Below are 15935 nucleotides of genomic sequence, written 5' to 3'. Positions count from 1 at the left end.
TATCTAATGATGGCTGTCCACAAATTGTTTTAATCAGAGCGGTAGTCATCAGGCATTTTATACCACAGGCCCACAGGACAACATTAACAAACAATTATAAACTGACAATATTTTATAATTAATAATAATTACAAAAATTGAAAGAAAAGATTTCGTTTAAAAGCATCATTATATTAAATCTATAGTAGCTACAATGTGTTTTATATACTAAGTACAGATGTTGCAAGGTACTATATACTAGTATACTTATCAAGCGCGTACATAAATTTTTTTTTTGTGGTGGGGGGGGGGGTTACAAAATTTAGCAATAAAAATTGTGTCACAACATAATAAAACAATTTTTTCCTCGTTACTCGAAATTATTTCGGGTGGAGGGTGAAGCCCCCAAACCCCCCTGTATACGCGCCTGATACTCATATACTTAATTCAAACAAAAATAAAAAAAACATGCCGTGGGATACGGATGTATAAATTGTATAATGGGTGGATATAGCTACCTCTATCATTGTCTTACCACGGATACAGATGGTTTTACCACCCAGAACCGCCAAAAGATGTTTCACATAAAAAAATTTATCTTAAGCTTTTTCATTACTATTAAATATTCTCGTACTATGTCTAATTTAATATTTTGTAGCAACCCAACATAAAATTCACTTCTAAGTTCTAAGTTATTAATTTTTTCTACACCTTATCGAACTGCTTAATGTCATATCCAGCATTGTTTTGGATTAGATAATAATCCTAATACAATATAATTTAAAACAGTTATACAATAAATTTTAATGAAAATGATTATTAAACTTGAATCATATTTTAGTTTTGATACCTACTTTTGCTGAAGTAACTGTAGAAAACCTATTTGGATTTAAGTGGAGTAAAACAATAAAATAAAGTGGCCAGTAAATCTTGTGCAAAAAAAAAAATGTTAATTTGTGGATGGTAAAAAATACCCATAATATAATAAAGATCAGATAGGAAATAAATGGAAATGTAGAACATATTATATTCTACAATAAAATAATAATACGTATATTTATATTTTAGTCAAAGATTTCTTAAGTATCTACCTATCAAAATTCAAAGTCTAATCAGTTTTAATTTAATTGATTTGGAAACAAAAATAAATATATGTTCCAAATTTTATAATGTAAAAAATGTTTACATCTTATTTATTTTTCTGTTTCTCTATTAAAAATCATTAGAATTATGTAGTAACTAAATTAGAAACGGCATATCTAAAATGTAAATATTTATTAAATAAATGTCTACAGTGCTTATACTTTAACACTTTAATCGCCTATGGCCTATCTCCATAAAAATTTTAAAATCAAATGGATAGTACATCGATAGAAATTATTAATAATTTCTAATTAAGTTCAGTAGTTTTTCGATTAAAAAAAATTGACTAAAAAATTTGTATTAGAAGTTAATAAGTAACCTTTAAACAAATTAAAGCTTTTAAATACTTCTAATTTAAATTACAATAATAATAGTAATTTACAGTCACAGAAAAGTTGTATTTTTTATTAATTATTAGATATTTCGTTCCTAGAAAAATGCTAAGTTAGTTGTGGTTGTATTTATATTTTTCAATCTACATTTTAGAATCTGAGCGGAGGAATGTATTGATTTTACAATAATGTGTATTTTTTTTTTATTTTGTGTTCAAATATTTTTTTTTTTATAGTAGAAAAATGCCTCAAATATTTCAACTCTGAGGGTAATTTTTGGTAACAAATCATAGTACATTATCTAGCTAATTCAAAATAATTAGAAATTAAAATACAAAAATACAAACATTTATTGTCATTTTAATATTTTTGTGAAAATAGTTATTCGTCAACATTGGTAACGAAAAACTTGGTCAATCTTCGCTCAAAACCATTTTTCACCTAATACAATAATTTAACATTGAATTAAAAATTAATACATCCATTAAAGTTACCTATTCAGAGTACACTATACTATCTATACAGGAGTACAGGACTTTCTTCAGTTAAAGAGTAGGGGGAGATTCAGGGACGGACTTACCATTTTTCCGCCTCAATACATTACAACTCTATTATATTATATAAATAAAAGTAGAAATATACTGAAAAAATGCGGCGCCCTCGAAAGATGTTGCGCCTTGAGCACATGCCTAGGTTGCATATGCGTAATTCCTGGGGAGATTACGAGGGGTCTGCCATTTTATATGTAGGTATGTTCATAGGCGCAAATAGAGGGCGCTTAGGGGGTATTAGCAACTTAATTTTAAAAGTAGCACACTCAAATATTTTTTTATACTATTACAATTAGTAGCTATTCAACGCTATACTCGGAAAAAGGGGAAAGATTAAGCACCTTCAGTTTTTTTATTTAAATCGCGCCTGCCGCCTATCAGTATGTTATATGATTAAAGGTATTAATGATTATGAATGCATTTAAAAAGACAAATGTTATCATTTGATACACATTCAACTTTGTGAAGTTATTTACATTATTAAATGTTTGTTTTTTTAATACACACACATAATATTATTATGCTATAGATATACCTACTCCATTCCAGGTATTTATTTGCATTCATTAGTAGATGTTTTGCAGTAGATTTTTTTTTTACCTACCTATTATAATTGTCAACATTTCATTGGTACGTCTATGTAGGTATTATAAATTATAGACGATAAAGTACATACCTATCTATATATTAAAAATTAAATGATGAAATGATTAGATACCACATAGTTTTTAGTTATTAATATTTTTTATTACTGAGAAAACTGTCCGTAGTTTCTGTAACCACTGGACGTAAAATTACATAGCAGATATAAATTATAAATTACCTATATAGGTAATTACATAATTCATTATAGAAAGTAACAAGCTAGCATTATTATTCATAAGCCAAGATAAGTACAATATTATGTATTATTAAATAGAAAATTGATAACACAAACATAAAACTTAATATTTAATTTATAACATATTTAAAATTAAATTTATATAAACCACATGTATAACTTAACTTTATTAACATATAATTAACATACTAAATTAAATTATAATATATATTATGTATACATTAATATAATATCAATATAATTGTATATTAGTTGCCTTAAAAATAAATTGTATTTAAATTTATTTATAGGTACTATAAATATGACTTGATTTAAATTTACAGAACTAGTATAATAAGTAGGTACTAAACAAAAATAAAATAAAACTATTACCTTAATCATTTATAAATGAATAACATTTATAGTAAATATTAGTAATTAATAAATTTTACTATGTATTATAATATTAACAAGTACCTATGTACCTACCTACCTAAATAATAACAACTTAACCTATTAGTAAGGTAGAATTAGTATCTATTAATATTTATGTGAATTTAGAACTATTAACTAAACATAATATTAAATATATGGATAATAGGGATTAGGGAAAAATATCCAACTAAAATATTTCATATTTAAAAAATCAAAGGACAAAAATTCAAAGTAAAGAAAAATTAAAAAATAGTCTAAATAGTCTTTAATAAAATCAATCTATATATAGGTAATTTATAATTTTATTTAAAATATAAATATATCATATAAAATATATATTACCCATCGGTGTAACATTCAATATAATTTAATATGAAATTAAAAATATCGGGCAATTAAAAAAGTCAAACTATTTAAAGTAAAAATGAAAATTATAAAATACCTATTACCAACATAATATACAAAAATGTTGTTATAACATTTTTTGTACTTAAGTTCAAAATATATAAGAATCATATTTAATAACAACTATAATATATGGTGCGTGAGTATTTTGGAAATAAGTCAAAATCAAGATTTTTTGCATATTGTTATTGGTTTTCATTAATTACCTATACATACTATTAACAAAAGAATATTTAATTTTTAAGCTTATTTTTTTGAAAATACCATTATTATAGAAAAGGAATAAATGAGTACCTATAGCTATTGCACTATCTATAAAATAAAATAGTTGACGATATTTCCAATAAATAGGTATATTAATTTTATTAATTAATTTACTTAAAAAAAATGTTTTATTCAATTTGTTGGTTTTATGAAGCATGAAGAATTTGCGCATGTTAATGATTTATATTATTATTATATATTTGTTTGTATTAATTAACATCAATTATTTATGTTTCACAAATAAATTTAAAACATTTTATCAAAATGCGCGTAATAATTATGTGTAATTTTCGATGTACTCATTTATAAAAAAAATAATTAAATTATATACCTATGACTAGGTTATGGACAAATGTTGAGTTTTTTTTCAATCAGTTCTGCATATCGTTTTTATTGTTGGTACATACTACATATGTTTGAGTAAAATTAACCCATTATGATAAACCATAAATTGTTTTGGACAATTTTAAGGATTATTGTGGTGTTTGTATTTTAAATCGGAGATTTAAACCAGACGATGATAAAGCTAAGTTCTGTTTAATCAATCGCTATATGTTTATATTAATATTGTGCCATAATCATACTTAGTTATAATAAAAGAAATGGCGATATCTCAAGAATACACAGGTTAAAGTTTTTCAGCTTATGTATTATTTTAAACTATTAACGAATGTGATGATATCGGGACATAGGTATATATTTATTCTACTATATATGTTAAATGAATAGATGATAATCTTAATCCAAAGAATAGTTATAGTTTTATAGCTACACTATGTTTTAATATGAGTAATTAACGACTATTTTTAGTTTCCCGAAAGTACCCAGTAATTTTGACTTATTTTTTTTAACCCTCGCACACTAATTTAATTGTAAATAATTATTCAAATTCCTTAAATATATATAATAAATAGCAAATTAAAGCAAGTTGCTTACAACACATATGTTACCATAAGATACAGCTAAATATAGTTATTTAAGATAAATATTAAGTTTTTTTGACATCAACACCAATTCTAATATAATTTTTGAAAGTTATGGTTAATAGAGTACTTCAAAAACATTTTGAAAATGTTTCAATTATGATAAAATATTTTGAAGAAAAAAAATACAATATTTCAAAAAATTAATTTGCTTTAATATGCCAATGAATTTTGTCTGTTCTTGTAAAATGTTTTGTAGATATATCATTGTATTTAATTTTTTTTTGTACCATTATAGTTTGTTCAAATAATTGAGCTCTGTTACGACGTGTAAATATTTAATTGAGCTGTTATCTACCTGTGAAAGTAATAAAAACTATTGATAAATTGTTTTTATTAATCTGTGATTGAAAATCATGATTTTCAATTAGAAAAAGTTTAAGTATTATTTTATACACATAAAATAAAATAGAAATAGAATAACAACTCGTGTAAAAAATAAAAATCTAATGTAATAGATTATGGACAAAACAATATTTTTATTAGATTATTAAAAAACCATTTCATAACTTAATATTATTAATCAGGTTTAAATTAAATAATATTAATTAATAACATTTAAATAAATATTGTATGTGTTTAGTATGGAATCGAATTATGGAATGCATATAATGATTCAACTATATCTACATAGAACAATAGTAATCAAACTTAAATATGGTTTCTTAGTATCTATAGTAGGGTAACTGGGTAAGTATTTACTTACTTCTACAATGAATCATAAAATGTTTCCGGTTAAAAAGGTATACACGAATTGCGTTCAACCATATTGAATAGGTAGTTCATATTTTATTGTCAACATGGATTTTTTTGGTAATAATGGTACTACAATAGTTTGGTCCCAGAAAGAACATCCAAATTAACACGTGTATACATTAAAATGAGAAGTTCGGAAAGAATGAGAAAAATAAACTGCAATTTACTAAAAAAATATTTATATATATATATATGTATAATTGAATTACAGCACAGAGTAGGTTAACGGAATCCGTATTTCCCGGCTGTCGCCGTCGCCTATTGTAGTGCGATAACCGAAAAGTACCGAAAAATTAATAAATGACTAAAAAAAATGCAGAAAAATAAGGTGATTTGATATTGTAAAATTAATATTTTATATATTTTTATTAGAACAAAAATTATTTTTTTAAATCGTATTTTATATATATTTAATACTTGATGTTTAAAATGTATTAATTTATATCGGATATTTTTTATTATTTGTACACTTTGTACAGTGAGACCTAACTAGTGTAGTAGTATATAAAATAATCTCAAACCTAACTATAGTAGAGCAATTTCAGTTTTCAGACTCATTCAGATGTAGAATTTTTCAAATATTCTCATTAATATTCCATAAATGTTCTAATTTTTTGACACTGATCACAAAAATTATAATATTTTAATCACTCTACAGATAAAATTAATTATTATTTATCATGGAAAAGTTTTATGGCATAGTAATATTGACAAAGTCTTATAATTTAATCTAGGTATATTACCTATATATATATATTTATTTAGTGTGTAAAGAATTTTTTGATAAAGTCCAACTATTTTTTGCATATATATTATTTAAAATCATTAATTTGATATTTATATAAATATAATATTTAAGTAATTCAATGTAATATTATAGGTACTAATAATTTAGTATTTTCTTTTATTTTAATAGTTTATTTTTCTTATTGACATGATTCTTTATTATTTAAAATTGACATAGTTAAAAATTAAAATATCTATTATACTTATAATAAGCGCTTACCTTAAATAAATATTTTAATGTCAATAAACTAATGATTCATTGGAATAATAGGAACATCGTTGGTTCCATAGTTCTTCTCAGGATCCAAAGAGTATTCTACAATTATTATAAACACATTAGACATTTATTGCACATGACTACAACTAAACTAACTTAATAACATTTTAATCAATCCCTCAACATTAAGTCTAGAAACAAATTTATTAATGGAATAATGCCAGGTGGAATATAAAAAAAAAATGTACCATAATTAAATGAATACATTAATCGCTCTGCTCTGATACTAAAATAATATGGAAAAATCGTAATCATACTAACCTTAATTATTAGTTATTAAAAGCAAAATAAACTGAATAACTAAACAACAATTTGAACGATTAATTATTTGATTTGAATTTAAAAATGCTGTTAGTCTTTACAAATCATAACCTTTTGACATCAACATGTGTTGTCTCCGACTTATAAATGTACATGCAGTAGGGTGTTGACCAGTTTCCCTCAACCTAATGTAGTAATATATCAGTTGCCCTCACATATTATTATTATTGCACACCCGTAAAATAGGGGAAATAAAGTATGTAAATATTAATTAATAATCATGGAAATCATAATATATAAAAATAATTAAAATTGTATTAATAATAATAACTCACTTGATAAAAAGATAGAATTTCACTAGAATGTATAATTTTAGACTTATCTAAGTGGATAGCCGATAGACAATTGACGGCAGACGAGGCTTTATCGCGTATGTAATTACTTATTACCTATACTATGTTATACAGTGTGTTATTATCATATTTTTTATATCTTTACTTTATTAGTAATGTTATGGTTGTTATAAAATTATTAAATGATATGATGTATACTTTGTTAGGTACATTTTAGTAGACGAAAATCTCTGATATCATGGAAAATATTATATCAGTGTATAGTGAAAAGGTCAAAATGTTATTAGTTTTAAATAATTGCGTCACTTTTTATTAAGATCGTGTTACACAAGCGGGTATTAAACGGTAAATTGAAGTCATGTATATCAAAACTATTTATAATTGAAGATAAAAAGATACTTTTAAAATCGGTTATCAAACATAAATATTCGCCGCGTAAAAATGTAATTTTATGTTAAAACATATATATATATATTATCTTTTTATGTATAATTGTAAATATTAATTGTTTTTATTATTTTACATTACTTTACTCTTTTGAAAAATTACGTTGTATGTTGCTTATAATGCTAATATTATTGTATTTTGCATTTAATCTTTTACTATAAATATTATTATTATTTACATATTACATTTACCACCCTATTTTATGGATATTGGTATTATATATAACTATTATAATCATGCGTATAATATGTGAGGGCAACTGGTACATTTGGTTGAGCGCAACTGGTACACGCCCGTACAATATTTGTAATAATTGTAATTCATTTTTGGCAAGTACGATATATATTTTACGGAATTTCTATCTAAATATTATAATACACATAGGTACACCTATTTATATTTTTACTCAGTCTAGTAAGGTATTTGAGTAAATGTATTTATATCCTTTTATAGTATTTACGAGTAGAATATTTTTTCAATACATGATTAGTAATAGACGGTATTCTTTGAATTATTTATAAACAGATAGATAATATTAATTTTATTAAGTATTTATGAAATACAATAATGTATAATACCTAACTGTCCTAGCTCGTAAGTTATAGGATAGCTCTACATCAGGTGCTAGGTACCTAGATTAGAAATTGTTGTTTAGTACCAATAGCATCAGTACCTATCTCGCTATCTGGTATATGTATACACTAATAATTACCTACAGTGTAGGTAGTGTAGGTCCTACACTATACAGTTGAAATGAGTCTATGATCTCAATGGTGGAATTTAAAGTTAAAATATCTGAGAAAAGGTATTGATCGTGAAATTAAAACAAATATATTTAGATAAGTATTTATATTTGTTCTTAAATACTTTTTAATGTATTTCCGTTTAAATACAAATAAAAATTGTATTTTTAAAAGATTGTACCTATTATGAGTATGCGTGTGTATACACAGTTGTCTCCATTCTCCAACTTTGTCTTACAAGCGCACAACGGTACAACATATATACTAAATTTGCTTTCAGTAGAACCGATTTTGACGATTTAGTGTTTTAATTTTAGTATTACAGTGAATTGACTATGTCACCAAACTAATACGTAAGCATATTATTTATTATCTATCGTAGGCTTTTTACAATATTTTAATTTTTAAGTAAGTTATGAATATTTTTATAATTAACTTGAGCTTATATATGTATTATAATACCTATTTAGATAGAAATTCCATAAAATAAATATTGGCTTTGCCAAAAGTAAATTACAATTATTATTTATTACAAATAAAAACTTTATCAGTTACAGCGGAACAGTTAAAATTAAGCAAAATTATTGTACAAGTGTATAGTTCTATTTAAAAGTATTTATTATTTTTTTTATCTCATAAATCGTTTATTGCAGATTTATTCCCCATATGATTTTGTAGGGGATGATTAAATGTTACATATATATTACTCGTTATGTATTTATTTTCTTATCATATAAAAAACGAAAAATTCCATTTATATTTAAAACCCAATTAAAAAGTAATGATTTCATATTAGTTACGGAAAATTATCAATTACAAAAAATTTGGGAAAGTTATTTCTGACCCTCAAAAATACAAACAAAATCCAATTGTTATCAAGCAGAAATTACCTTCAATATTTAAGATAAAAACATCTTTTCATCATAAAAAAGTCTCTATACACAAAACACACATCACTTTAATAATAAAATAAATAAAATATTATATTTTTACCTGACAATTTTGCAGTAAATTGACATAAAACCGCCATTGGTATAACATCAGCAGCTGGATTTTCTGGCTCATCAACCTTTTTCTGTGTAGTGTCTAAAATTTAAAAATATTTAAATATATTTGTATAAGTCTTAAATTTTGGAATATATCTATTATTTTTACTACGTACAAAATGTCTAGCTAAGACTATCTATTATTATATAATGTTGTATTAAACTAAACACTATAAAATACTATTATATTTTTTGTCAAAACATATCTATAGATTCTTTTTTATACATACTCTTTATTAATTTATATAGATTCGTTTAGCTAATTAACAAACAAATATTAATACATAATAATTAATTCAAATTATTTATACATCTTACAAATAATATGTTTGTAATTTAATTTTTAAGTATTGATGATCAAAAAAAAGGTTGAGTACTCAAATAAACATAATAAGAAAAGACATTCACTACTCAAATATTTCATACACTGTATAGCGATATAATAATGATAAATTGAATACCCTTTGACATAATTTGAAAATGTTCAATAATTAACATACTTAAACTTACTGAATCATTATTTAAATATTTAAAATATAACCAATTATTAAAGTGAGGCAATAGAAGTGGTGCAAGTATAAACACCCAAGCTTAAGTTGGTATTGAATAAACAAAAAGTATAATTATATTAAATAATAAATATGTACTAATCACCATCAAAAGCGGAGCCAGCCTTCATGTTCAGAGGTAACTAATATTTTACAAAACAAAATTATTAAAAAAAACTACAAATTTTCATGTTACCTATATTGGGGCTAAATTATATAATATTATACACGACTCTCTCCGCTCAAAATCTAAAAAAGCGTCACATGTAGAGAACTTTTTTTGTATAAGTGGTGTCAACGCATATCCTGCAAACCCCCTAGCATTACCTATACATTATGATCACCATTTATAATTGTATAAATATTAGTATTTAAAGTTCCTAAATGTATTTGCAACGAAATTGAGATAACAGGTTCATTGGTAATTATTAATAAGCTTCTAGGAGTTTGCATGTTATAAATAATCATTAAAAACATAGCTAAGTAATATAGAAATTTGTTTCATAGCTATACAAGTTTATATTTTTGAATTTATAGTTGCATATTTTGCATACTTGACCATTTTTCATTTTATAAGTGTATATTTGACATTTATTTATATGAATGGGTAAGTTTTTAATTTCCAACTTAAGAAAATATCTAATAGTTCGATGTAATGCTCAAAGTAATTATTACTATATTAAAAATAAACAAATTTATTCAATTTAAGTTGTCTTTTAAAAAAATTAAATTTTTTTGTTTTAGACTACAACTCAATTTAAGATGAAAGCAAATTTAAAAAAAGGAAAATAATTATCTCAGATAATTAATCAAATTTATCTATAGAATGAAATTGGTCTATTTATGTATCATATCTACAAATATTATTATTATTTATTACAAATATACTTTTTTAAATGCATATTTTAATAGCATATTTAGTGATTCTTTAGGGCAAAATACATGCATATTTTAAGGTTTTTTAGGACATAAAGTCCCTAGCCCTAGTAATTATTATTTATATTGCTCATTCATTAAAAATTACGAAGAATGGTCTAACCTAATCGTCCTAATCGTCTAGGTATCTGAGTGTTTAGACTGTTTAAAATAAGTATAGTCGTGGGAATAGAATTTTGAACTATTCGTTTGACAAAATTAATCATTAATGCCGGGATTAAATAAACTTTGCTATTAATTCTTGTACCTATTTACAATTGTACACCAATCTTCTTTATAATAAAATAATTATTAAACCGTCAATCAGTAACAATGTTGAGATGATTTAGATAAAGATAAATTTATAATGTTATCTTCTAGATAGAATAGATAAATACATTTTTTCACATATCAATAATTAAGAAGAAATATTATTTATACGTCTATGTGAATATGATAATCTCCGTATAAATACAATATTTTAGTAATTTTTAAAGATCTTACTTATTAAATTAAATTTATTACTTTTTCATACATAACACTAATGACATTTATCCTATAAAACTTAGTAAAAATATTTTAGCATTATAAATAATTAATGTAATAAAATTAATTAAATGATAAATATTGATAATTATTAATAAAAACGTATATAATTATATTATAAAATAATATATCAAAATAAATTATTGGATCGGCAACATAACATTTTAAGTTTTATCATTTAAGCAGTTTCGTCTGACTGTAAATACTTACATCGCTCTACTGAATCGTGTGTTGTCAAATAACCGAAAACGTTTACACTAATACGCTGCTACTACGCTTAATTTTAATACATAAAATATAAACACGTATGCATTAACGATTTGAGTGAGTTGTCAAAAAAATTTGTTTAGACATATTGTTAAAAAATTCTCATTTATTTTATAATGTGTTTTTTCCTTCGAATTAAAATTAATATTATTATTTTGGAACGCCCTTACGGAATAATTTTATTAATTTCAATTATTTAATGGCAGTTCAAAATATTTTTCATGGATGTTTAAATTTTTGGTTTTCTGATAAAATATTTTTCGATTTAAAAATTCTTCTACATACGTTTTTATTTTATCACTGATTGGTAATAGTAACTTAAACAATATTTATTTAGATAGATAAGATAAAATATTAGAAATTATTATTTAGATGACCTCAACTCAACACTGTCAGTAAGTAGGCTAGTAAATATAATATTACCGGTTTCGGAGTTTTGTGAATATTGACTTCGTTTCTTGTTCCTTTTCCTTTTTATTGTCTCCTTGAAAATAACAGGGACTGCAGATTTTTTCAATACTCTTCTGATGCCGGTTAGAATGATACCATTTTCTTCAAAATGGGAAGAACACAACTTTCTATTATGTTTTACATCTTCCTCTACAAATCCACAGTTTTTAAGCCAAACTGCTACGTCTGGCTGGGTTTTTAGGGAATCTGATGACAGATGGATTTATATTAGGTAAAAATTAGATATATTTCATCCGTTAAATTTGACGAAAAAAAAATTATATATTATAACAACAATGTCATACTTACTTGTGCAAAGAAATGTCATATCCTTTTTTTGTGGACTTCAAACACAGCACGCAGGAGTTGAAGTTAGGCTTCTTGTAGTATGTTGGCATGGTGCAAAAAAATTAATTTAAGTAATTTATTTCAAAAATTTTTTTATAAAAACAGAAAAAAAATTATTCTTATAAGACTCTTTTGGAAAAAAAAATGAAATTAAGCATTGATGGGTGATTTGAGCAAATAGTAGTATCAGATTTAATGATGGCGTCGATAATGATATATAACTATTCGCGAGATACGTGAATCTTGAGACACGTCTGTTACAGCTCACAGGGACGATACGATTGAAATGAATGGAGGCAACCGATAGGTAGGTATATTGGACGTCCACTGCCGAACGGTTGCCGAAAGTTGATCTTCTGATAAGACTCAAGAGTGGGGTACAGCGCTCGGTCCTAAGGGGTGGTGGCAGCGGGAGCGTCGGCGCACCCGGCCACAGGTTGCCAATTATTATTATTATTATTTATGTGACCTCGTAACAACAAACACTACGAGTTACAAACGATAATAATATCCTGGATTGCGCCTATAATCCAGTAGACTACTAATAAAATATGTATTAATATACTTCATTACACTGATAATTAACGAGGTTAGGTTAGGAACTATTTTGGTGGGCTTTAGATTTTTTTAGAAGGCCTTCTCCTATAATTTACGCCTATGGTGCGTTATGTATTTTACGCATTTGAATTAGTCATTATTATCATTATCATTATTATAAAAATAAAATAAATATAGGTTATATTTTAAAAATTAGGATCTGGATTTAAATGCACTTAAAATTACTAAAAAATGCCTTTTTAGTGCTTCCCTTAAAAAATGTAAACAGTTTTTTATATGAGTGATACTCGTTAACTATAGGAAAATAACATTTCATTTTTTGACATTTATAAATAATACTTCATCTTAACTAAACTAACAATAATACAAAACAAAATACTTGAAATATTAAGCACTTGATAAATAACATACCCACTGGAAATAATACAATCTCATTGAATCTATTTCCAGTTGACCAATTAATATTTCTTTTTTATTATCAGTAAAATTTGTTTGTACTGATTAAAAATATCTAAAAACTATTAAAGCAAATATTATGTAAATCATATTTTGAATTCAATAAACTTAAGCTTGTACAATATATTATTATAATTATTGCTTATAAAATATATGAAAATTCTAAAAAAAAATGCTAAATAAAAATTTCACCTTTGAAGTATCTGTTACACGAGCCTAATAAAAATAATTATATAGCCTGCTTATAATACATTATTTCAGAGCACCAATAAATAATGCACTTTTTATTGGGTCCTGAATAATATATACGTATAATTGTTGAGAAAATATAACTATTTAAAAAAATTATACGTTTTGTTCATGAAGTTAATGTAATTAACTGCAGCTCATAAAGAATGTGCGTATAATAGTGGTATTTCATTTCTTATTTGTTTTTAATTATAAATTATAAATTATATGTTATTTATTTAATAGTAGAATAATGAGTGTTAATTTCTAGCTATATGACTCATAGCGCGATTAATGTGTACTTTAAATACAATTAGCGTTTTGAATGTTTTGATGTGTTTCGGATCAAAATTCCTCGCCGGAATTCGTCGCGACAAGCATTCGTACGCTATAAACATTACAGATATTTTATAATAACATTTCTAACTAAACATTTTTTGAATATTTCATAACAAAGGAGAAATAAAAATAAAATTATAATTAAAGAAAAAATGAAATGTCTAATGAAAACTTTACCTTAAAAATATAAATTGAATTTTAAGTAATTATTATGATGTATACTCTATTGGTATTGGATCACCTTTGAAATAACATATTAAATGCACTAATGCTTAATCAAAATAATATTGTTAGCATTTGTTTAAATATATATATATAAAACACAAGAAAATTGAGAAATTAAGATTTGACGGTTAAATATGAAAATAATATTTCAGCCAGTTTCTTGTAGATTAATTTATTCTTAACATTGTTGTAAATAAAATATTTGAATTAAATTTATTTTGTTTTATTTGATTTGTAGACTTGTAGTGTTCTATATTACCATTCGCATTATGTTTATATGCATTATGTATTATTAATTAGTAATTATCAATGATAACTTATCATTAGCATAACTCCCTATCTTCAACACAAGCTACATAAACTTAGGATTAGGAAGAAGGTTGATCAAACCTGTAACTAAGTTTAATAACGAATTTGTATGTAAAATATGTTTAATTTTATTCAAATGGTAATTAATAAAAATTAGTATCAAATAAACTACAATAATATGTAGATAAGTACACATATTTCTTAATATCATCATATTAAAAAATGTCTATAAATTATTTATTTATATATAATGTATAGAATAGTCTTATGGTTAACGATTAACGTAATTAGTTCAAATATTTCCATTATCCTTATTCTTATGTTATATACAACAGTAAAGGCATTTTTTTATGAACTGACTACATCTCTGACACACTTAAACTCTTTTATGGCTTTTAGAAACTCAGCGGTGAGATGAATGTATTAATTTTACAATGATGTGTGTCTTGTGTGTATATCTATATAGGTAATATAAGTAGAAGAAAAAATGTTTCAATTATTAATTTTGGCGATGTTTTTTGATAGAAAATTAGATGTAGTTAGTTTGTACATTTAAGAGGTTAAAATTAAAGGTTCTCAGTATTTTACTAAATAATTAGAATAAATAGTGATTTTTTTACAAATCCAGTTGCTGAAAAAAATCTTTTTTTTTGTTGTAACTAAAAAAGAATAACCTCAGATACTTTAAATTATCACTAATTGTTTATGTTAGCGTTTCCAACACATAGTATGATTATCAAAATATTTTGAAACTATTTGTAAACATTTTAAATTTTCTATTTATTTATTTTTAATGTTGATTAAAAATCAAATAATATGTACATATTGTCACAATGCGCAAAAAGGGAAATTTTCAATATTTAAAACAAATAAAAATATGAATTATTTTCCATATTTTTTTGAATCTACCCATCGTATACAAATAAAAACGTATTCAACATATACGGTATATGCATAAATAATACATACAATAATGTTATTAGCTGATACATCATAATATAATATAAGCTTTTCTGTATTTTATAATAATCTTCAAGTACTTACTATATGGAGATATTTATTATTAACTTGAACTGTATAAATAGTATATTTACGGGTTAACCTTTTTTGACTTACGTACCCAATAAATAATATAAAAATCTATATTTTCCTGTATAGTATCCTA

General features: G+C 24.1%; 1 pseudogene; it reads right to left on the bottom strand.

The window, feature by feature from the left end:
- Nucleotides 1-6702: 6702 nt before the first annotated feature.
- On the bottom strand, nucleotides 6703-12705 carry LOC113561152 (annotated as a pseudogene).
- Between the last annotated feature and the right edge of the window lie 3230 nt (nucleotides 12706-15935).

The sequence above is a fragment of the Rhopalosiphum maidis genome, chromosome 1, assembly GCF_003676215.2.
Source record: "Rhopalosiphum maidis isolate BTI-1 chromosome 1, ASM367621v3, whole genome shotgun sequence".
Lineage (NCBI taxonomy): Eukaryota > Metazoa > Arthropoda > Insecta > Hemiptera > Aphididae > Rhopalosiphum > Rhopalosiphum maidis.
Note: the sequence above shows the minus strand (reverse complement) of the source record. Positions and strands in the feature narration are given on the sequence as shown.